The sequence below is a fragment of the Rosa rugosa genome, chromosome 7 (assembly GCF_958449725.1).
Source record: "Rosa rugosa chromosome 7, drRosRugo1.1, whole genome shotgun sequence".
In the NCBI taxonomy this organism is placed as follows: Eukaryota; Viridiplantae; Streptophyta; class Magnoliopsida; order Rosales; family Rosaceae; genus Rosa; species Rosa rugosa.
Window position 1 is genome coordinate 40,391,107 of NC_084826.1, and position 23,779 is coordinate 40,414,885.

General features: G+C 39.9%; 1 long non-coding RNA gene across 3 annotated transcripts; it reads left to right on the forward strand.

Annotated features, from left to right (window-relative positions):
- The first annotated feature begins 15,910 nt into the window (after positions 1-15,910).
- On the forward strand, positions 15,911-21,757 carry LOC133722439 (uncharacterized). Of its 3 annotated transcripts, none has more exons than XR_009852741.1 (6): positions 15,911-16,431; positions 16,623-16,685; positions 16,818-16,910; positions 17,214-17,264; positions 17,455-17,535; positions 21,302-21,757. It is a non-coding gene; the product is annotated as an uncharacterized LOC133722439 (long non-coding RNA). The 3 variants fall into 3 exon arrangements; XR_009852740.1 differs by lacking the exon at positions 15,911-16,431 and adding an exon at positions 16,473-16,530; XR_009852739.1 differs by lacking the exon at positions 15,911-16,431 and having other exon boundaries at positions 16,539-16,685.
- The last annotated feature ends 2,022 nt before the right edge of the window (positions 21,758-23,779 follow it).

A 23,779-nucleotide genomic window follows, 5' to 3' on the forward strand; every position in this document is an offset into this window, starting at 1 on the left:
ATTTCCTCACCATGGTTGACGATCACACTAGGTGCACTTAGGTGTATTTAATGAAACACAAGTCAGAAGCACGCAGTCTCCTAGTCAACTTCATTCAACTAGTTGAAAATCAATTTGGTAAAAGAGTCAAGATTGTGCGTAGTGACAATGGTCCCGAGTTTAAAATAGAACACTTTTATGCGTCAAAAAGGATAATCCACCAAACCAGTTGTGTCAACACACCACAGCAAAATGGTGTGGCAGAGCGTAAGCATAGACACTTGCTCAATGTTGCTCGCGCTCTTCTTTTCCAAGCTCATTTACCAAAACCTTTTTGGGGAGATGTTATTCTTACTTCTGCTTATCTCATAAATCGGATACCCACACCAATTCTCACAGGCAAAACGCCTTTCGAAATGTTGTTTCACAAGGTACCTAACTACCTACATCTACAGGTTTTTGGATGTTTGTGTTTTGCGTCCACACATCCTCACAAACCATCAAAATTTGATGCCCGTTCCACAAAGTGTATTTTCTTGGGTTATCCCCACGGTCAAAAGGGATATAGAGTTTATGATTTAGAGAAACAAAGGATCTTGGTTTTACGTGATGTGGTGTTTTATGAGGATTCTTTTCCTTTTCAATCTGCTTCTCATTCACACTCTACAAATCACAATCCCATTTTCTTGCCACAAATAGCTCCATCATCTTTTGATCATGAGACCTCACCAGACACTCAAGATTCTCTTCGTATAAATCCTCCAACTGACCTAACATCCAGTCCAAACACATCATCCGAGTCAATCATTCCTTTGAATACGGAATCATCATCAGAGTCTGTCATTCCTTCATCACCGCCCACTAATTCTACTCCCGTGCCTCCTTCATAATCACCACCACTACGTCGTTCTAGCAGACCTACCAAAACACCATCCTTTCTTCAAGATTTCCACGTTGAAGCTACTCTTCCTTCTCGGCCTGCACAATCATCTTCAACAAACGAGGCTCCTCAAGGTACTACCCACTCTCTTTCTAATGTATTGTCTTATAATCGACTTTCCCTTAACCATCGAGCTTTTACCACTAAACTCACCATACAGAAAGAACCAACCTCGTTTTCGCAGGCAGTCAAATGTCCACAATGAAGAGAGGCAATGCACAAAGAGATTCAAGCTCTTCAGTCTAATCATACCTGGAGTTTGGTCTCACTTCCACCGAACAAACGGGTCTGTTGAAAGATATAAGGCTCGGTTGGTCGCTAAGGGATACAATCAGATAGAAGTCGTGGACTATAGGGAAACATTTGCCCCTGTTGCTAAGTTAACAACAGTACGAGTTCTTCTCATCCTTACAGCTATGAAGGGTAGGCATTTACACCAACTTGACGTGAACAATGCGTTTTTGAATGGTGATCTTTATGAAGAAGTCTATATGCAGCTTCCTCCTAGTTTCGGACGAAAGGGGGAGACAAGAGTGTGCAAATTACACAAATCAATTTATGGCCTAAAACAGGCCTCACAGCAATGGTTCATCAAAATTTCAAGTGCACTCAAATCTGCCGGGTTTCACCAATCATGGTCGGATTACTCTCTGTTCGTCCGAAACTGTCAAGGAAGGTTTACCGCTTTATTGGTTTATGTGGATGATGTGATACTGGCAGGGAACAACTTGGATGACATTTTGAAAACTAAACAATTCCTTTCGAGTTGTTTTAAGTTGAAAGACATGGGGCAACTTAAATACTTTCTGGGAATAGAAGTGGCGAGATCAAAGAAAGGAATTGCATTATGTCAGAGAAAATATGCTTTGGAAATCCTTAAAGACACTGGTTTCATTGGTGCCAAGCCCTCACGTTTCCTAGTTGAGCAAGGTTTATCACTCACTCAAGTAGATGGAAGTTTGTTAAGTGATCCTTCTCAATATCGCAGGCTTGTAGGGCGGCTCATATATCTAACCATTACAATACCAGATCTTGTTTACGCTGTTCATATATTGAGTCAGTTTATGGACAAACCACGACAGCCACACCTTGAGGCAGCACACAAGGTTCTGAGGTATGTCAAGCAAACGCCAGGTCAAGGAATTCTACTGCCTTCCAGGGGTTCATTAGAGTTGAAAGCGTTTTACCACACTGATTGGCCTCGATGCAGAGACACGAGGAGGTCAGTGTTAGGTTATTGCGTGCTCCTTGGAAATGCACCTATTTCATGGAAGACGAAGGAATAAAGCACTGTGGCACGCTCTAGTGCTGAGGCAAAATATCGATCAATGGCGACAGCGTGTTGTGAAATAACTTGGCTGCGTAGCATATTGTGTGATTTGAACATACATCACAAGCAACCAGTTAAGTTATATTGTGACAATCTTGCTGCAATTCATATAGCTTCGAACTCGGTGTTTCATGAGCACACGAAGCACATAGAGATTGACTATCATGTGGTGCGTGAGAAAGTGCAAAGAGGAGTGATCAAAACAGCTCACATTAGAACCAAGGAGCAGCCGGCCGATCTATTTACTAAACCGGTGAGTGCAGCACAGTTTAAAGCTTTACTTGGCAAGTTGAGTGTAATTAACATACACTCCAACTTGAGGGGGAGTCTTGAGGAAGGAGATACTGCTGCGTCAGTAAAGGAAGGAATCAGAACGAGTCAATGAGTTGATTTGGTTGATTTGTGTAATCTGTCATAATTGTTTAGATACATTAGTGCTTGATTGTAGGCCTAGAATTGTGGATCGTGTAGTTGTGCACTTTGTATAAAGTCTGTATCTTCATACTGTGAATGATAAGAAAACATTCTTCAAATATTGTTTCTCTTTAAAAATAAATACTAAGCTAAAGATAACGTTAAAGACAATAAACGAAAGAAAGATGGTGACGGAATGGAAAGATGATGAAAATAACAAAGAAAGTTGTGAAGGTGATGAAAATTGAAAGGAAACAAAACAAGAAAAGATTTTTAGATGTTTTTGGTTTTGAAATCGAAAAGAACAAATTAAACTACTTTAGAATTGTTTTAAAAGGTTTGAATGATGATGATGAAACGTTAGGAATACTCGTTATGACCACTAATTATGTTCAAGTCAATTTATAATCACTAACATCCTTTACTATGTCGTGAGAATATTTCAACTGGAAAACTAAGTTAAAAGCAAACAAAGTTCACACGTGCCTTTCTTTTACCAACTTAACTTAATAGACGTACCAAATTAAGTCCTTTTAAACATGCAATCAAGGTATAAAAAGTTATCCTATCAACAACACATTTATAGCAATAAGATCATGCGAAAGTTTGGTAAAAAATCGAGTCAATCAAAGTACAAAGAAGTTTGCCTAATCAATAACTCGAACCATATGATTTTAACTATTATTCTTAGTTTTTACTACTCGTGAATTAAGTTTTAAGACTATTAGATGTTAATTTTAGTTCCAATTATATGCCAATACTCTTAAGTGTCGATCCAAAGAACACAAACATGCAAAAGTTATCAAGATGCACGAAATCATATAGTCATCTCACATAAGACATAGAAAAATAACTTAGAGAATCATAACATAAAGACTAACATAATTAGGGTTTCAAACTTGCATTCCTAACAAAGAAATTAATTAGCCACTCATTATTTCGAAAATCATGCAAAATTTCGTAAGTATAAAACAAGTAAAATCTGAAAAGAGAACAGAAAGGTGAAGAAGATGTATTGATGAAATCTTGACATCTCAAGATGGAATAGGCTAACGGCATAAGGAAGATGAGTTTGGCTTTTACACTTTGTTCTTGCTAGAAATTTGAAACTTTGAGTGAACTATGGATGAGAAAAAGATGGTGAATTACATTGTGAAAATAAATGGCTTTATATAGAGTTTAGCCTTACAAATCATTCTCTCAAGCAACCTAGACTATTCTAATCTACTTTGGTTAAGGAAAACTAATCTAGAAAGACTTGGTCTTCGTCTTTAACGTCACAAACTTCTAGAAAGATCTTGAAGCTTCTCACGGCCTTGCCTTAGTCTAAGACAAATTTGTGATGATGTTCACGACATTACATGCTTTAATGGCCGAAATTATAAGTCTTCTAGGTTTCCTTGTGAGCTAAGGAATCCACTCCAAGTTATAATAGAAATCCTTGTCCAGATAGACTTTGAAAAGTCAACCTACAACTTCCCTAAAATTTAATAAAGTTAGTTATAGAAAATTTCTTATATTCATGAAAGTAATTCTCCAAACTTTAGGCTTATGTGGCGTCATAGTCTCCCTTGCACATGATGTTTAAGTCTTGCACACTTTCATTTAAATGTTACATGCCTTCATTAAATATGCACATGACACTTAGCTAAAATTTAGACTTTTAATTCTCACATGCAAAACATGTGTTATTGCTCCCAAAATGTCACATGTGCCTAGCACATGTCAATTTCGCCTCCTTCATCTCCTCATGTCGTCATTTTGTGTCTTCACATGCTTAACATGTGTCATTTAGCTCATTTGTTCAATCTATTGCTCTAAAAGACCTATAAAAATAAAACTAAGTTAAAAACTAAATAAAAAGATAAAAGCATAACAAAATATGAGAATTAAACTTTATACACGTTGTATTATATGCTCCTATCAAAAAGCAGGTGTTAGACTCTCATACATCATCTATGCCAGAAGCAATTACACAAACTATTGAGGATGAAAATTTCATTGTGTTTTTGGTTGATTGGATTTGGAAAATTTGGTTGAATTGGATTGTGATGTTAGGTTTGGAATTGGGGGTGGATATAGGGTTTTGAAGAGCTACTTGCCCACAACAACATGTTAAGGACACTCATAACTTGAATACTAGGTAGCCTATTTAGGGTGGAATTAATGAGAATTTGGTGGTGGAGAAGTACAAGAAAGAGAAAGGGAGAGTGAGGTGCGGCTGTGTTCTCGAATGGAGAGAGAGATTAAAGGAGAAGTTCATCAGGAATGAGAGATGTCCATTTTGCCCTTCTTAAGGGTTCAAAGTCTAACAGGTGGGCCCTCTCATGTCATCTTTAAAGGAGTTGTATGATATGATGATCGAAGATGTAGATAAGTTGGAGGAAAAACTATAAAGTGTTGTAATTTCCAATGAAGGGGTTAGGAGGGAGGAGGGCAGATGCCATGGTAACCTTATTAGAGACCTAGTTGTATGACAAGATAGTTGCTATACTTTGCGAAATGTTACAAAAGCCTACAAGGAGGGCCAAACTTTTACCAAACATTACAACACTTAATAGTACTTCACATTGGTTCTATTTCCTTGACCAAATGCAATACGATGTCGAAAGTGGAGATTACTTTCACGCTATATACAATTTCATACACACTAATCACTTCAATTATAAAATCCACATTTTATAAAATTCCCTTATGAGGAGTCATCATTAATCCCCTTTGAGACTATTACATGTGTCTTACTTAATTTTTTGTGACGACTTTAACAATATTTGAACATTGAAAATTTTGAATTGAATATTTTGCGGATTAGGTGTTATTATAAATAAAAGTATGATCTCCACCTGCTCAATTTGAGAAAATAAACTTTGTTTATTGCTCGGTCAAGCCGGTCAAACCCCAAATTAGAATTTTATGTCCCTTTTGGTTAGAAGCTGAAAATAACAACAAATAATTACATTTTTTTTTCTCCTTTTCTATAGGACACCATCCAATATTGGTGTGAGTTGGCTACAATTGACATCGTTCATCACATTAGCCATTACAGCTACCTTTCAAGTGTAAGTCCCCTTTTCTCTAGTTTCTAATAAGATATAGAGCACCAATTGCCTAATGGTACCATTATCAACTATAACTACTGTCAGATGTCAAATCAAATTTAGCACCCTTCTTACGGTGTCAAAATGTGATTATTCTAATGAAAAAAATATTAAGAAATAATGCCAAATTTGACACCCTTGTTCATCCACCTACATGCCACACGGTACTACAAAAGTTTTCCCTATAAGTTGACCCTTATTACTAACTTTCCTCATAAATCAAATATAAGTCAATTGTTTCTCCATAAGAATGAAGTTTTTTTTTTTTTTTTTTTTTTTTTGAATAACCATAAGAATGAAGTTATTGTCCCATTTCTTTTTTTAATTTTTTGGGACCATTTTACCCTTTAATTAGCTAAGAAGCTTCCTGTTTTTTTTAGGTAAATTACCCTTTAATTTTTTTAGAGCCAATCAAGGAGCATTTCCCTATTTTCTCTGATGTTGACTTCTACCAGGTATAATAAATAGATATGATCGAGTTTATATATTTCTGATTTCATTTATGGGTTAAATTTTGGGGTTTCAATTTTTTTATTAATTTTGATTTTGATCTTATTCACATTTCTCCTGAAATTTTTTATAGTACAAGTTAGAAGCCTCTGTGTTATTTTTCTTGAGGGTCAAAAAAAATTTTCATTAGGTCAAGAAATTTTTCTGAGGATCAAAAAAATTTTGTTAGTGCAAGTTGGGAGACTCTGTGTTTTTTTTTTTTTTTTTTAGGGTCATGAAATTTTTGTTAGTACAAGTTGGGAGCCTTTATGTTTTTTTTTTTTTTTGTTTCTTTTTTTTCTAGGGGTCAAGGAATTTTTGTTAGTACAAGTTGGGAGCCTCTGTATTTTTTTTTCCTGAGAGTCAAGAAATTTTTCCTAAATTGAAAGAACAAGTTTTCCAAAATTGTTGGACAAAAAATTTTTCTAAGGATCAAGGATTGTTTCGTTTTTTGTTGCTGCACTAGGTCACCAATCTAAGGCCATCTCTAGTAGGAGGGAGCAATATTGGGGCCAAGGCTATAATTTAGCCCCTAAAAATATTATTCTTTATTCATGAACAAGTGAACAATCTCCAGTAAGGCTAAATTTTAGCCCTTTCAAGTATTTTATCATTTTACATTTGTTTTAGGAAAATGGGATGCAGAGAACAGCAGAGAGAATTGGGAGAATGAGTTATTGTCTCTTTAAATAGAGGATTACAAGCATAGAATCAGAGTCTTACAAGGAAACATAATCGTACAATGATTTGGATATCTACGAAGATATGTCCAAGAATATCTATAAGACCAACCCTATTACAACTCAGGTAAGTAACTAGAGTCTGGGCCAGACACACATTCTAGGTGTCCTTTAACACTCCCTCTTGTGTCGCCCAAACGCGGTGCTCCTCTCATTGCCTCGTCAAAAACCTTGCCGAGTAACAAAAACCCAATGGGACAATAACCTCGGTCGAAGGAGAAAGAGAGTACAACACACCCTTCCCATTTCGAGACCAAACATGTAGACATCTCCCCCTGATGACTACGATCATGGGAGTTCGGATAACTTTCACAAACGATGCTACCAACATGTTTCTCGAAAGTGGAATTGGGCAATGACTTAGTGAACAAGTCTGCCACATTATCCTTAGATCGAACCTTGTTCACTTTGATCTTGAGGAAAGTCTGTTATTGCTGATTATGCTTGGTGTCGTCGCATTTGATGTAGCCTTGCTTTATTTTTTCAATGCTGCTCATAGGCTCATCTGTGGTAGACTTCAAACCACAATTGCTTTGAACATGCGTAATTATGGATCCAATCCACATACATTCATGAACTACTTCGTGAAGAGCAGTAATCTCTGCATGGTTCGAAGAAGTAGCGACTAGGGTCTGTTCTGTAGACCTTCAAAATATCTCAGTCTTACCCATGGTGAATACATAACCAGTTTGGGAACGACCTTATCTGGGTCAGAGAGATACCCAGTATCAGCAAAACCTTCCAAAAATCTAATATCGTTTTGGGATGGGGATAGAGAACGCAGGCTAGTGTTGGCAGCGTTCCTGGTTCGTGATGGGCCTAAATCCATCATATCTCTGTAGGGATAGAACAAGCTCATATCAATCGTACATCTCTAGCATCGAAAGATATCTTTAACACCAGTCTAATGGCATAACATTGGTGCAGAGCTATACTTAGCTAACAAGTACACTGTGTACATACCACCTATATTACATACCGCCAAGCATAATCAACGACCTCATAGGTGGGCGCCACGACATGGCTAGCCCCGCCTATGGCATGCATCCGGTAGGCCGACACCCGAGCTACGTTGTCATGGTGGAGGTCGACCGGCACCTCGTAGGGAGGCCACCCTCCCATGCTCTCCAAGAGGCTTCAAGAGAAGCAATATGTATGTTGTGTCCCACATCGGAAATGTAAACTAGATGGGGACTTCCTTTAGCTATAAGAGGAAGTCCTCCCCTTCTTAGAAGGGATGGATCGATGATCCCCACACTTGTATCACTACAAAGGTCACTTGGCCTCACTCATAGTAGAAATATCTAAGTGGACGTAGCCTTGCCTCAAGGGCAAGGTGAACCACTATACATGCTTGTCTCTCTCTCTCTCTCCCTTCCATGATCCATGCTTAGTTCCCGTTCCGTATTCTTCAGTAGAAACATTGGCGCTAGAAGGAGGGTCCCTATGTTTGGGTATGAGCCTCCGACCTTGAGCAAGAGTCATGGATGGGTACCATGAGCTTCCGGGTACCTGAGCCATCGAGTACCACAAGTCAGCAGCTCTTACTCGTGCATGCAACCAGGCAGCAACTTCAGCCTCATCGGGTACTTACTATAATTGCATGAATCTCATGCACCCTTGGGCCCAGCAACAACTCTTGCTCATCACATGTATCACGGTATCGTGCAACACACCACCACCCATCTAGGAATCAAGGTCCAATTGCATGGGGACCCGGACAGAGCTGCTGACCTCCCTCATCAACTCATCCCGACGCCATGTGATGGGCCCAACTCGTACGTGGACCTACTGGAACCACCTCGTCCCCGGTATCGACAACCATGTCAAGTGAAGTTCCATCGGCAGCTTCTTCACCCAAACTCCTCTACGCACCCATGTCCAGCCATCCTGGCAGACTTTCACCGAGTCACCGCTGGCTTCGTCAGCTCTCGGTGCCTCATGAGTGATCACTTCACTTCTCGGTAAGCAAGCAGGGAACCCTTCAGGCACCCACAGGTTCCCTACAACTCTTGCTCTCCAAACATCAGAGACAGTCGTCCGGGGCTTAAAGGAGGGGAAGGGAAGGCTATGGGTTTCTGTTCGTTTCAGCATATACCGGTGATCATCACCACCCTCCAGGCACCACCCATCATAAACGATCGGGACAAGCTTCCACGCAGCCCCTTCCCGGGCCAAACTCAACTTATCTCCCCGGATAACATTTGTCATCCCCGAGCTATCACAGCCGAACCTTCCGGGACCGGCCTTTCAACAGAGCTTGTAGCCATCCGGGAACCAGCACCTGTACGCAATCTGCCAGGTTCAAATTTAGACTATCCGGCACCCTCTGTACGCAGTCAACCTACTCCATCCGGGACCCGCATTTTTGTAGGCCGTCCGGTACCCTCTTCAACTGGAAAACATGTGTCATTCCGGCAGCTTCTTCACCCTCACTGACGCAGCCGCTTCTCCTTTCGGTGACTAAACCTCGAAACTTATCCCATCTCTGACACATCCCGGTGGGATCATGTGTAGGCCAGAGTCCCGGGAACAACGTCGTTTCTGGAAACCAATTCTGTTCGACAGTTCGAGCAGCAAAAAAAAAAAGAGATGGTGATTCTCCGGCAACAAGCTCCCCTCTCTACTCTCGTCCGGGTACTGGCTCAAGCTCTCCAAGCACTGAAGAAAAACCCTTTTGACCTCCCGGCACCACCAGTTCCGGATCCCGGGTTCACCTCACCGGCATCATCTTCACACGGTCACACCTCGGTTCAAACCCAAGAAAAATCCCAGCTTCTCTGTAACGAGAACCTCGACGGTACCAGCTGACCTCATCGGGTACCTGCTGCATCACCGGTACCGATTCCAAAAAAAAAAAAAGGGAAGGAAATTTACTTTGGACACCCGCCTGGTACCGCTGACCTTGGTCCACCACTTCAAAGTGCGATTCCGGCTTCGAATCAGTGGAGGCTCATTCCGACCGGTACTCTTCTCAGCCCGACATCTCGGTGCCTCACCAAAACTTCACCCACCGCGGGCATCAACTTTGTCTCTCACCGGGAACAATTGGCCTCTTCTCGGTGACAATTGAGCAGCCTCCGGTACCCTCTGGTCCTTCCCGAATCAGAGCCAATGATCAATTCAGCCAAGTACCGTTCGAAAAAAAAAAAAGTACTGCTCTGGGCACCCACGAATCCCGGATCATCATCGGTACCCCCACCGACAGTTCCCGGCAACAGCTCAATCACCTCCCTCACCAAAACATCCCGGAGTACACGCTTGTCTCGGCGGCCTCAGATCTCGATAGTCACCATTTCAACAAACAACTGTCTACACCTCTGACCCAACTTCACCAACTCATTCATGCATCAAACACTCCGGGATCAAAAAAAAAAAAAAAAAAGGAGAAGTTCTTCGCTCTGCAAACATGAAGGATGCTCTTCTCCGGGCACTCACCAAAAACGGAGGGCTCCAAACCCAGCTGCATCTAGCTTTCAACTCTTCGATGCACTTGACTTTACGCTGATGGCAAAACAACCCTTCAGCAAAACCAGAGAACAGGATAAGCTTTCAAAAATCAAATCTTTACTCTTTGCACTGCAAACCCGAAGCATGCTATATATTCATACACGTGCATATTATAATTATCTAAACCATGTTCACAATTAGCATAGCTGCTGGCCTACCTGCTACATGTCATGTTTTCCCCATCACATGACCTGCTATGCTTCAATACAATGACACATATCACGCACTTGCTTGCCCGTGCATGCCTACTACACACATCCTTCTAGGTGCTTTAACACTTGTTCATTGTGTAGGACCCATTGCATAATTAATGTACTGGTCGATATATACATTACCATGACCAGATGCATCATTCAAAGTAGGTGCATGGCAGCCCATAATCACTATGAGAATAAACCTTCATGTCTTGCTGTTGTGAATCACCTACTGCTCCTAGACATATCATTTGACAATTATTAGAAAATCCATGTTCCATTCATGGTATACTTGTCTCTTATTTATGAAAGTTTAGTGAAATCTAAGCATACCACTTCCAGCAAGTATTAGTCAAAATTTTCACACTTGCAAGTGCTTGAAGTACCTTTTGAGTTTACTTGCCAATTTGACATTCGTGATAGATATACATGATCAAATGTCATTCATTATAGCTACTAGGCCACGTGATTTACTATACAATTAATGACAGTGCACCTTATGTGAAGCTGCATCAATTGCGCACCACTTCCATGCAAAACAAATCTTCTAGTCAATACACTATGATTCCCATTCTTCTCCATGTTAAAGCATGCAATTAAATTAAACTATATTTGATTGATCAAAATAAATATGGATCGCTAACTGTTCCTCCCCAATGTTTCTGTCGAGCATGGTCCCATTCTCTATAAATCACTTTGGACTAACATCCATTTTTTTGTTTTGAGAAAGCTCAATCACTCAAACCGGATATATTGTCGGCACCACACTGTGACGCTATTTTTCAAAACATGGAAATCTCATACTCGGACAACTCCGTCATTGTTTACAATGTTTATATCATTTTCGACCGGTTCCAAGTAAGTTCTCACTTATGCTCTTTCACTTAAAATTAATGCAATGCTTTACATGCTTCAATAGCAATTACTATAATCAAAGCATGTCTAAAAAATGCATTAATTTTCGATATCATATCTATTGTGCCTATGCATTAATGTCAAACGTTAATTTAATTGACTATCAATTAAAATTGCTACATATATACATATGGCACTAAATTAGTGTCAAATACGGCACTTAAAATCCTCGCCCCGAACGAGGTACCCTCAAGGGGTAAGTCAAGGTCAAATGCTTGTATAAATCTCCTCCTATCATGCGAGGCTAATATCGTCATTCTACCCGGGGCCACGCCACCGGGTACTGGAAGCCAAAGCCACCGGACACCCCACCGGACACCCCACCGGGGTTACGATGCTCAAAGCCATAATTCTACCCGGGGCCACCCCACCGGGAACCGGGGCCCAGGGCCACCGGTTACCCCAAAGGGGTTACATCATTCTACCCGAGGCCACGCCACCGGGTAAAGGAGGCCTACCGGCCCTCATTCAACCCCATCGGGTACGAGAGCCATCAAGCCCTCATGCTACCCCATCGGGTACGAGAAGCTCAATCCCTCATGCTACCCCATCGGGTACTAGAGGCATCAAGCCCTCATGCTACCCCATCGGGTACGAGAAACTCAATCCCTCATGCTACCCCATCGGGTACTAGAGGCATCAAGCCCTCACTCTACCCTATCGGGTACTAGAGGCATCAAGCCCTCACTCTACCCTATCGGGTACTAGAGGCATCAAGCCCTCACTCTACCCTATCGGGTACTAGAGGCATCAATCCCTCATGCTACCCCATCAGGTACGAGAAGCTCAATCCCTCATGCTACCCCATCGGGTACGAGAGGCATCAAGCCCTCATGCTACCCTATCGGGTACTAGAGGCATCAAGCCCTCATGCTACCCTATCGGGTACTAGAGGCATCAAGCCCTCATGCTACCCCATCGGGTACGAGAAGCTCAAGTCCTCAATCTACCCTTCCGGGTATCAGAGGCTCAAGTCCTCATTTACCCTTCCGGGTATCAGAGACCCAAATCCTCATTCTACCCCATCGGGAACCATAGACTCAAGCCCTCAGAAAACCCCACTTGGTACCCTCAAGGGGTAAGCCAAGGTCCCGTCCCTTGCTTTTGAGTCATCTCACCTCCCGAGCATTCTCTACACTTGGGGGACTTATTCATACCACTTATTACAAGTGGAGGTAGTTCCCGACCGGGACTATCATTGAGCTTCACGCTCATACTTTTCGTGCTACGGTCTATTAATGGAAATATTGAAATTTTTCCCCTATTGTTGGTCGCAACAATTAAATTTCTTTTACATCCCATTAATAAGACCATAGGACAAAACTCTCACAACCTATCATCCGCTCAACATGAGCGAGCTCAACTCTTACATTCCCATTACACATGAGCCAAACAATCGGGTTATGGCTTATACATTCGGGTTAAGTAAGTTAGAGATCCTTCCTCTAACCTATACTTGGGGGACTATCATGGTCACGCCATAGTCTCGCTGGTATTGTCAATATATCCGGAGCTCTTTGCTCAACCTCACCTGTATCGACAAACATAACTCAAGTCCTAAACTTCGACTGTACTAACTACGTGACTTGGGGGACTCGGCGAGTAATAACACTCCCGATCCTAACACATATGTATCACGTGCATACAACATATACATATCATTATGTACGCGTCATCGCGTTCATCACACATCTTTGCTTCATATGCACTTTGTATGCTATCACAATCACATACATTTTCGACTTATACGTCGTATGTCAACATTACATAATACGTGCATACACACAAGGTGTAACATACATCTCATATAAACATTCATGCACCTCGATGCATTTGACTCAAATGTCACTTAGATTGCCCTAGCGCAATCAATATGTATTTTGTACACTCTTATCTTATTTGCAGGTACTAGCGTGATGAGGGCCCCGTGGCACCAACCTACCCGTAGAGTCCCTTCTTACTTACGGAGTTGGGGGACTAGTATGGGTATAGCATTCAACGAGGTCATCACTTATACTTGGCGGCATCACATTTAAACTCCCCAACCAAGAAGCGCCTCTTACTCGGGGACTTGGGGGACTTGTACATACCACCTATATTACATACCGCCAAGCATAATCAACGACCTCATAGGTGGGCCCCACGACATGGCTAGCCCCGCCTATGGCATGCATCCGGTAGGCCGACACCCGAGCTACGTTGTCATGGTGGAGGTCGACCGGTACCTCGTAGGGAGGCCACCCTCCCATGCTCTCCAAGAGACTTCAAGAGAAGCAATATGTATGTTGTGTCACACATCGGAAATGTAAACTAGATGGGGACTTCCTTTAGCTATAAGAGGAAGTCCTCCCCTTCTTAGAAGGGATGGATCGATGATCCCCACACTTGTATCACTACAAAGGTCACTTGGCCTCACTCATAGTAGAAATATCTAAGTGGACGTAGCCTTGCCTCAAGGGCAAGGTGAACCACTATACATGCTTGTCTCTCTCTCTCTCCCTTCCATGATCCATGCTTAGTTCCCGTTCCGTATTCTTCAGTAGAAACACACTGCAAATGAGATGTTCGGTCTTGTGCATTGAGCTAAGTACAATAATGCGCCTATTGTACTCAAGTAGGACACTTCTGCCTCTAGCACATCTTCGTCATCATCCTTTGGATAAAGAGGATCCTTTTTAGGATCAAGACTACGGACGATCATGGGTATGCTTGAAGGCTTGACCTTGTCAAAACGCCTAAGCATCCATCAACACGATCACTACAAGAAATCATGTCATAAGCGAGGAAAATATTTGCGACGATTAACAATTCCTCGCAGAAAGTTGGATTTCGCGAGGAATAGATAGTCGTCGCTTGTTTAAAAATGTGTGAGGAAACATCCCTCGCAAATTCTCATTTTGAGTGAGGAATTTTGTTGTTCCTTGGTTATGATGTAGCAAGAATTGGCGCCAAAATTTTACGCCAAAAATTCCTCACAATTAATTTTAAGTTCCTCACAAAATCTTTGGCGTTTTTTGTTTTTTTATGCCAAATCTTTGGCGGCTTAAGATGGCGCCAATTTAAAAATATTTTACAAGGAAAGATAGACATTCCTCGCTGAAAACCCCTAACATTATATAACTTAAAAAAAAAAAAAAAACCCAAATTGCACGATAGAACTCTCTACACACCAGTTCTCTCTTACATACTATACTCTTCGATCACCTCCCACCATCTTAATCGATCCACCGCCAACCCCTTCTCTTATCACCAGCGACCACCTTTGATTGCCGGAGATCACCTTCAATTGCCCGTGACCACCATCGATTATCTGCGACACTGTACCTCCTCAATCGTGATCATCCAATTTCAATCGTTTTCATCTTTTCAAGTATAACCCAACGTAGGTATATGGTTCAATCTTTCTCTTCCATATATCTCAACTTAATTCTCAGTTGCTTTAACTATATTGTGGTTTAGCAATTTCTTGTAGTTTGATTTTGTTTTATGATTTGAATGTGGGTTTTGAGTGTTTTAGTTGGTTTTTCAAGTTGTTGATTAAAATAATTCCTCATTCAGGTTTAATTTTCAAGACTATTTGGGGGCTTTAGGTTTTTATTTGTCTTGAATTGACCATACTTGATTGAAATAGGTCCAATTTATGAATCCAAAGATGGATAGTACCACGTGTTGATTGAATTGATGAAATATATATCATACATATGAATTATGAGTTAGGGGCAAGTAGGTAGCATTTATTAATTTTCCCTCAGCCTTAGTGTTTGAGTTGCTTTTGGGTATAAATTATTTTTGCTTGCCGTTGTTGTCATGTGATTTGGTGTTTGTTCAATTTGTTTGTTCTGTTGTTTAATGATTTCTCCTTTTTGTGCATTTGGTGATCCTTTTTTTATCATCAATTACTTTACTCTGCTGAACTTTTTCAATTTTTTCTTGACTTTACTTTTCTGCAATTTCTGTAATTTTGTTTGCTGTCTATTTCATGTGATCTTTTCCCACCAGTGAAATATGCACCTAATAAATATAGCATAAGTTAATTATCAAGAATAGAAATATGAAAGAAGGCTTTCAGATTGAATGATAATGAGGTTACTAATTGATTAGCTAGATAGATAATGAGAACTAGCTAGAGAGAAGTTTCCCACATGTCATTATATAATGAGAACTAGCTAGAAAGAAGGACCTTGAACTCTGTTTTGATTATAAGCAGCAGGATATGTGTAATTTTAAACTCTAAGGTCATTCTCTGTTAGTTGGTTGTAGTAGGATCTAGTTGGTTTCTTAGTGCATATGTGTGATTTCAATTTGCTGAGTCTTTCGCTTTCCTGTTCTTCTCGAACCCATCGAACACTTAGATAGTCTTCGAGAAAAACAGCAAAACCCATCTTCTTCTTCTCAAAGCAGAACCCGTCTTCTTCTCTTAAAGAATTGAACCCATCTTCTTCGAAACCCATCTTCTGAAAACACTTGATTAGGGTTCGATCTGCTCAATCAGGATTTTCAATTTGGGGATTTGAAGGAGGAGGATGGGGGGTGTGGTCTCTCCGGTACATTAATCAATAAATCTGGTGAATCAATAAATCTGGTGAGTCAATTTCGATGTTTTAGATTAGGGTTGGTTCGATTTATCTTGTCCATTGGTGCCTTTCACCCCCCTTTGATTACTCCAATTTCAATTTGATTGGTCACACACAATGAAGCGCTAGAGGACCGAAGAAATCTGGGATTTCGAGCAAGAGAGATATCGTGACATTAAAAAGTTAGATTTTGCAAAGAAGCATATAACAAACCACCATAGCTGCTCTTCATAGCCAGACCATGCCAGGTTAGTTGTTATATTTAAAGTTTTAATGCATTTATTTTGGTACAATGACTTACTCTCACAAGGGTTTGGAGTGTATTAAAAATACCTTTTCATATCAAAGTTAGTTTGATTACAAGATATATATTGATTCTGAGAAAGTTGTGTAGAGTTAAATTTATTCTCATGTCAATACTTTTTCTGTAACTTGGCAGCCTCAGCTGTTGACAGCTTTTAAGTGATGGCTTCCAAACAAAGAGGCAGTTGCATAGGTGGAGGTAATCTCTATGCTCTCCACAACAAAATTTTACTATACTATTGAAAATATATGGTCATTTTAGAAGAATGATTTTATTATACTATTGAGAATTGCTTCATGTTAATACTATTGGTAATCTATATGCACTCAGTTGTCCTTCTTCATCAGCTCGGCCCGGTCTTATAGGTTCCAAGCGGTCGACTCTCTTTCACTCTTTCTCAGGCAAAGCTTGCATTTCTGAAAGGTTACACCTTTTGCACATACCCTAATCTTTCATATTTTTGCTTTTCTACTGCGTTGTTGAATTAGTTAGTTTGGTTTAATATAGCTTGAGCAATTCATTCGGATTTGTGAATTATCAACTCCAATATATATAAATAGGCACCCACTGCTAAATAATTTGGTGTCTTCTGCATTTTGTTGATCCAATGTGAATTAGTTCCATTTGAGTTTCCTTATTTCTCTGTCAATGATTACATAGCTCTGAATTTGCTTTTGAGTGTGCCAACCTAATTGTACTTTTACACAATATTCTTTACATCAAAAGGCTGGCATGAACATATATTCAAGAGCATCGGCTGAAGGGAAACGCGTTCAGGTTAGTTAGCTTCGTTTCTTAAGAGCAAAGTAGTGGCCTTCATTTTTTTTTTTTCCAACAGTTGAATGTGAACTGACTATAATTGTGTGTTTAGATTGCAGCTTCGTATCTCTCTATTTTTTCAGCGAGCTTTTAAATTTGGGAAATCTGTTCTTCATTGCTTATAAGCTGACTATAATTGTGTGTTTAGATTGCAGGGCGCCAATACATTGATATACCTGGACAATATATTTATACACAGCGCCTCAAAGGAGCCAAGGTCAATGATAAGGTATTATTTTCTTTTCCTTTTTAGTCATTCCTTGCTTAAATTTTTGTCATGTTTGTTCCAATTTAGCTTTGATTGTTTGTGAGTATTGCAATATCTACTTTAATCTGCACAGTTTTGGGATTCTTTCATCTCTTTTCTAGAGATACTCACATAGTTCCATTTAGATAAGCTGAAATTGAATCATGTCTTCTGATATATGGGTGCAAGGAGCACATGCAAAATGCTTCACCAGTGCACAACTCACACCAAGCTTTAATTTCGCTTTTAAATTGCTGCACTATGCATTTCAATCTTATGTTCAACGCATTCCAAGTGTAAGGAAAGAATCAAATTCCAAGAGTTATATAAACTAAAAACTACGACTCACCAACAGATTCAATATTTGGTCATTTCTATTGATATAATCAGAATCTCATTATATATTGTGGACATTACCCTTATTAGTTCACAATTCAAGTTTACTTCAATAGTTCTGCAAAAGTGGTAACCGTATGAATAATGTGTTTTTCCTTTTTTGTGGATACATGTTTTTGGTTGGTAGAAGAACATGTTTCTGTTAGAGAGTCGCATTCACATTTGGTCTCTACATTGTTCACTTAACCTGCATTGGCACCTTTTCTAGAATGATATAGGTAGTTCCAGAAAGCTTGGTTATGAATGTATGATAGAGTGGGATACTTTTGTTACGTCCCGAACCCAAATTTACCCGTTTACTAGTCATTTGGACGGTAAACGACAACTACTTTCACTTTTATTGTCGTTTCGGTACTTTTAGGGGGCCCTAAAAGTCGACTTTTTGTTCGAGTCAAAATTTGAGAAAATTTTCTTCATGAAAGTTGTAGAGGACGTTAAACCGAGCGCGTGCATACGTGGTACGTAAAAATCGGAGTTCGTATGCGAAAGTTATAAGCGAAAAGGTAGAAGTTACTGTTCATGATAAGTAGTATAAATTTGAAAAAGTTACTGTTGGGGTTGATATTTTTTCTTACTCTCTTTCTCTCCCCGCGCGATTCTCTCTCTCCTTCCCGGTTCTCTCTCTCTCCTCTGCAGCTCCAGCTAGTTTCCGTTTCCGGCCACCTGGGGATGAACCGCGACCACCCCTAGCTTCGTCTCCTCCTCCTGGACTCGCTGGTGGTGGTGGCTCGCCGTGACTTGACCGAAAAACCACGAATCGACGCCGAGAACTTTTTGGTGGCAGTTTGGTCAACGCCAGTTTCTCCCGATTCCGGCCACCTCCGGCGACGAACCATAATCATTTGGAAGCGCCTTGCAATGTAGATGATGCTCCCCAAATCTTTTGCAGCGATTTGAAGCGTGGAGGAAGAATCGAAGGTTTGAATTTCTGGGTACTATTCATAAATCTGGGTTTACTGTTTTCTATATTGTTAACCTAGGTCTAGTTGTTTTCTCGGGTTGTGGTAGTTGAGAAAAGTGTTTGAAATGTTGAGATGATGGTGCTGCCAAAATTTGGTGGCCATCGGAGCTGGTAGCGGTGGCGGCGGCGCCGCCACTGTGGGCGGCGGTAGCGGCGGCTAGGGTAGCTTTTTAATTTCATTTTCTGGCTAGTTAAATTCTATAATTATCATAGAGCTTGTATGTGAAGTTTGGTGAATTTTGGAGGAGTTTGGAATTGTTTGTGAATTTCCGAAGTTTGAAGTTTTGTGATGGAATTGTGGGAAATCCGGCCGTTGGATTTCCCTCGTTTTCGTTGTGGAATATGTAAATTGAGGAATTGGTGTTGTGGAAGAGATTTGGGTGGAATTTGTGAAGTAATGGAGATAGGGATTTTTGGGTTTCGTTTAGGTTCGTATTTATTTATTCGAATTGTCGTTTACGGAAGTGTAATTGTGTACAGGGCAATGTTGCGAGCTACGGCTAGATGAAGGAACTCGTTTGCGTGGTCGCCCATTAGTACTGTGAGTGGACGTTTGTTTTTGAATATTGATGCATGCATTTATTTTTCGAATGAATGTTTTATTAATTATCATATTATTTTAGTTTCGGATATGATTTCGGTTTTGGAATATTGCTTGGATTTTCCATCATGATTTTTGGAAAGTGAGTTTTATTCGCTTGGATTTGAACTTGTGATTTAAGTGATTTTCGACGAATTATTTTTCCGAGGTGATTTCCGGAATTTATTAATATATTTTATTCGTCGATATTGAGATTTCTGGAATATTTTTCGAAATGGGATTTCGATGGAATTATATTTCTTGTTATTTATTGACTTTCGATTTTGGCATTGGGAATGCCTTATTGTTAATCTAGTTATTCTTTTAGCGTGTGGGACACGCTGTTGCTTTATACGACTTTTACGAGAATTTCCGGGTACGGTTGGGAATCGTACCCGTGTTTTCTTTATTCGTGGGACATGGGGAAGCCTTATAGATTTACTGGATTTGAATGGTTTTTACCCGCCATACCTGGGTCGTCATATTTATTGCTAGCTAGCCTATTAGTACTCCTCCCTGCTTACTATCTGTTTGTGGGTGAGTAGGAGCAGAGCATGGGATGCTCCAGAGTGTGGGACACTCCGACCCGAGCCTGGGAGGCTCCCTTCTTTCGTATGGTGAAACTTCTTCCCCATATTTTATCGTTGCTTGACTAGCGGGGCTAGTCCGATTTTCACTGTAGCCAGCGGGGCTGGTCTTATCTTTTTGAGAAACGAGATTTCGGTTTTACGATATAGTTTTCGAATGTCGTGACTAGCGAGGCTAGTTGATTTATCGTTTTGGAATTCTTGGATTTAAAGCTAAATGTGTTTTTCTAATTGTTGCATGCATCGGTTTTTATTGAAATAAATGTGGGAAAGTATGAAATCCTTTTTCTTTTAAATTGTTTATTTTTGTCCACTCACGCTAACGTTTTTCGTCTACTTTCCCCTGGGCATTTCGGTTTCTAATGCCCAGTTTGCAGGAGTTATTAGTTGAGGTCGGGCGTACGTGGTTCGAGGCATAGTTGACGAATAGCTTCCGCACTTCTACGTTTGGCTCTGATATATTGTGAGTTAATAGTTTTGGGTAGTTCACTTTAGGGGTGACTCGGCCAATTCTCGGTAGAGTTATCTCTAAGGTGGGCCCCACAGGGCCACCTCGGATTTCAGGGTGAAATCCGGGGCGGGTCCTGTCAACTTTATTCAAGAGATGCTCCGACTTGTTTTCGTCAAATAGATGGGCAGCAAAGGTAATTTTGTATAGCAAAGAAGCTTGTGAATATGGGCGAAAGGTGGGAGGCTGCATTATATTTTTTTTCTGTTGAGGTGGGCACGATATTTTTTTCTTTTGATTTACTAGCATTCATACATAGTTGCATAGAAATCTAGAAACAAACAAAAAATGACTCTGCCCTGCTTATATCTTTTGCATTGTAAACTCTTCATACAAGGGGATGCATTTTCACTCTATTAAGTACTTGCAAGAAATCTGTTTATGCTTTCTAAAATCAATTGGTTTCTGCATAAACAGAGAATTAGTTTCAAGGAAACCAAAGACCTTTCAATTGGATGACAATTCAATTTAAAGCTATTTCTGTGTCCTTGCTAGGTTTAACATGAAATGAAAAGAATATTACTTTGTCAAAGCTACTGGTGTGCTTCAATTCAAAGCTATTTCTGTACTTGCTAGATTTTTCTGGAGACATCTGATGCTGTGCATAATATTAGCTCTGCTGTTAACTAATCACTTTGAAAGAACATAGGATGTAACATTTTATTTTAGATAATAGATTTGCATAACTAAATATTCTTGCTGTGTTTGAATTATAGGTTTGGTACTTCATATGGTACTGCTGGTAGAAGTGAGAAGGGGAGCAGAGGTAGAAGCTTGGGAGCTTTGGAAAGATGATGAAGTCTCTGCTTGAGAGAGCAGTTAAGCGCACCGGATATACGTCCTTTAGAGTTAAATGAGTGGGAGAAGTTTGTTGTCAACACATATGTGCATGAGCCATGAAGTAGCGCTTGTTGCCGGTCTATTTAGGAAAGCATCTTTTTTTGTGCTTCTCTACTGGTACATTGTCATGCACCATGTGTTGCATGTTTTGAAACAGTGGATATATATGTATCAGCTTTTTGATGTCCCAAGTAGATGGGCATGCACTAGAATGCTTTTCTTGTTTAAAATGTTGGGTTCAATGATTACTGTTTTGCAATGTTTATATTTGATTGTTTGTAATGTTTATATTTAGTATGTAAATGGATCAGATGCACAATCTAATTCAGGAATGAGATATAATGAGACAACAGAATAGATATAATGATAACTGCCCGTTGTCTGAATGGCCAAAATAGAGACAAATCACACTGCAATCATTCATATGACGCATCGGTTTTTAACAAATCACTGTCTTCTAATCTACACTCATACAACAGAAGTAATTGAATTCTGTTGTCCCAAAGTTAATCAGACAACAGATATAGTCCAAGAACTGAAGTTTGAATATCAGTCAGACAACACACAAAATAAAAGTCTGTTGTTTGAGAAGGTCAACATACAACAGCTTGAAAAGTAGCACTGTTGTCTGAAGGCAGCACCGCAACTGCAGCGCAGCTGCGCCAGGCATCTGCCGAGCCACCTGCTGAGCCATCTGCCGAGTATCACACAACACGTTTAACACATACCCGTTGTCTGTATGTTTCTCAGACAACTGTGTTCCACCGTTGTCTGAATTTTCATCAGACAGCGGCTCGCTCTACAACGGTGGCACTCCAAATCACACAACAGTTTTCTTCTGTCGTCTAATAAGGTTTTTGGCATAGTGTATACTCTAGTAAAATATGAGACTGCATGGATAATGCATTTGCTTCAAAGTGTATATAATATAATACTCTAGCAAACTTCTGTTCGAGGATGCCATTTGCTGTACTAATTCTATTGTGGCTTATGTATCTAATTCTTTCTTGACAGGTGGTTTCCTTTCTTGTTGAGTAAAGCTTGCTGTGAAGCCTGTGGAAATCTTAAAGCAGCATTTCTTATAGCAGTGGTGAGTTATGAGTAACACAGAGAAGTTCATATATCTAGACATCAGCTACTTTTGTTTGAGAATCTTGTTGGTTAGTTTGTTTATGTGCTTTAGTTTGGTACTTCACGTCTGGTAGTTCAGTTTGTGGTGTAGAAGAGTAGGTTCTTGCGATGTGGATAGAATGTGTTACAAAATAGGCCATGTTGGCTTTCCAAAACATACTTTTATTTCAGCATAAACTTTGATTGTTATTTTCAAATATCTTCCAATAATGACTTCATCTGAGCTTTGTTACTTAAAAATAGACACCCCAAGATTTGTTCCAAGAAAGTTTTGTCCAAAACCAAAACAAATTTGAACTCTAAAATCCATCTAGAAGAGAGAACAGTTTTACTGAAATTCTGCAGAAACTGCAGCACCGCCCTCTTCGGAATTTATTTTAACCAACTTATTGGCCTCCGAATATTCTGAAATTTTGACATGTTTCTGTTTTGTTAGTTAACAAAGGATCTGGAAAGTTTCATCTTATTCCGTTGTAAAGTGAGTTTTGGGTGTTTTTTCCAAGTTTGGTCTGTAATTGAGAAAGTTTTAGAATTTTGAATGTATCTTCTGATTTTCTGTTGAGATTTGAACTCCCATTTGAATCAATGAGCCTCTGATTTTTATGTATATTGAATTTGACATTTCAAATGGTTGTTTCAAGACTGATTTCAAGTCAATTGGATTTAGAATGAATTTTTGGTGAATTTATAAAGAAGATAGTGTCACTACTCTTTAGTTTTTGTCCTTCAGTGTAATTGAGAAATTGTGCATTTCTTGTTGATGTAGTAATAGTTTGAAGATCATCTAAAAGTGCATGATTTTAAGAGGCACCTTTTGACTGAGTGCTTTTTTAAGAGCATAACACCTCTATATTAAACTTGGCCTCTTCTTCCTAGTTATATCTGATTGCCTTGACTAACAACCAAAAGAGGGTCCGTAGATCTAACACAATTAGCTCCATGTACGGCACACACATATGTGTGTGTGTGTGTGTGTGTGTGTGTGTGTGTGTGTGTTCTGTCTAGCTCTAGGTGTCATTAGTTGATCGATATACTCTTCTGAATATATATGACTTCAAAAGACTGATGAGAACGAGATTAAGATGGAGGCTAGGGAGTAATAATTGAGCTTTTGTATTATCGATCTGCAAACTAGATATTCATGTATCTTTATTATGTCATCATTCTTTAGCTTAATGTATTGACAGGTGTATAAGTTTTCTTTCCAATTTAATTACCATCAT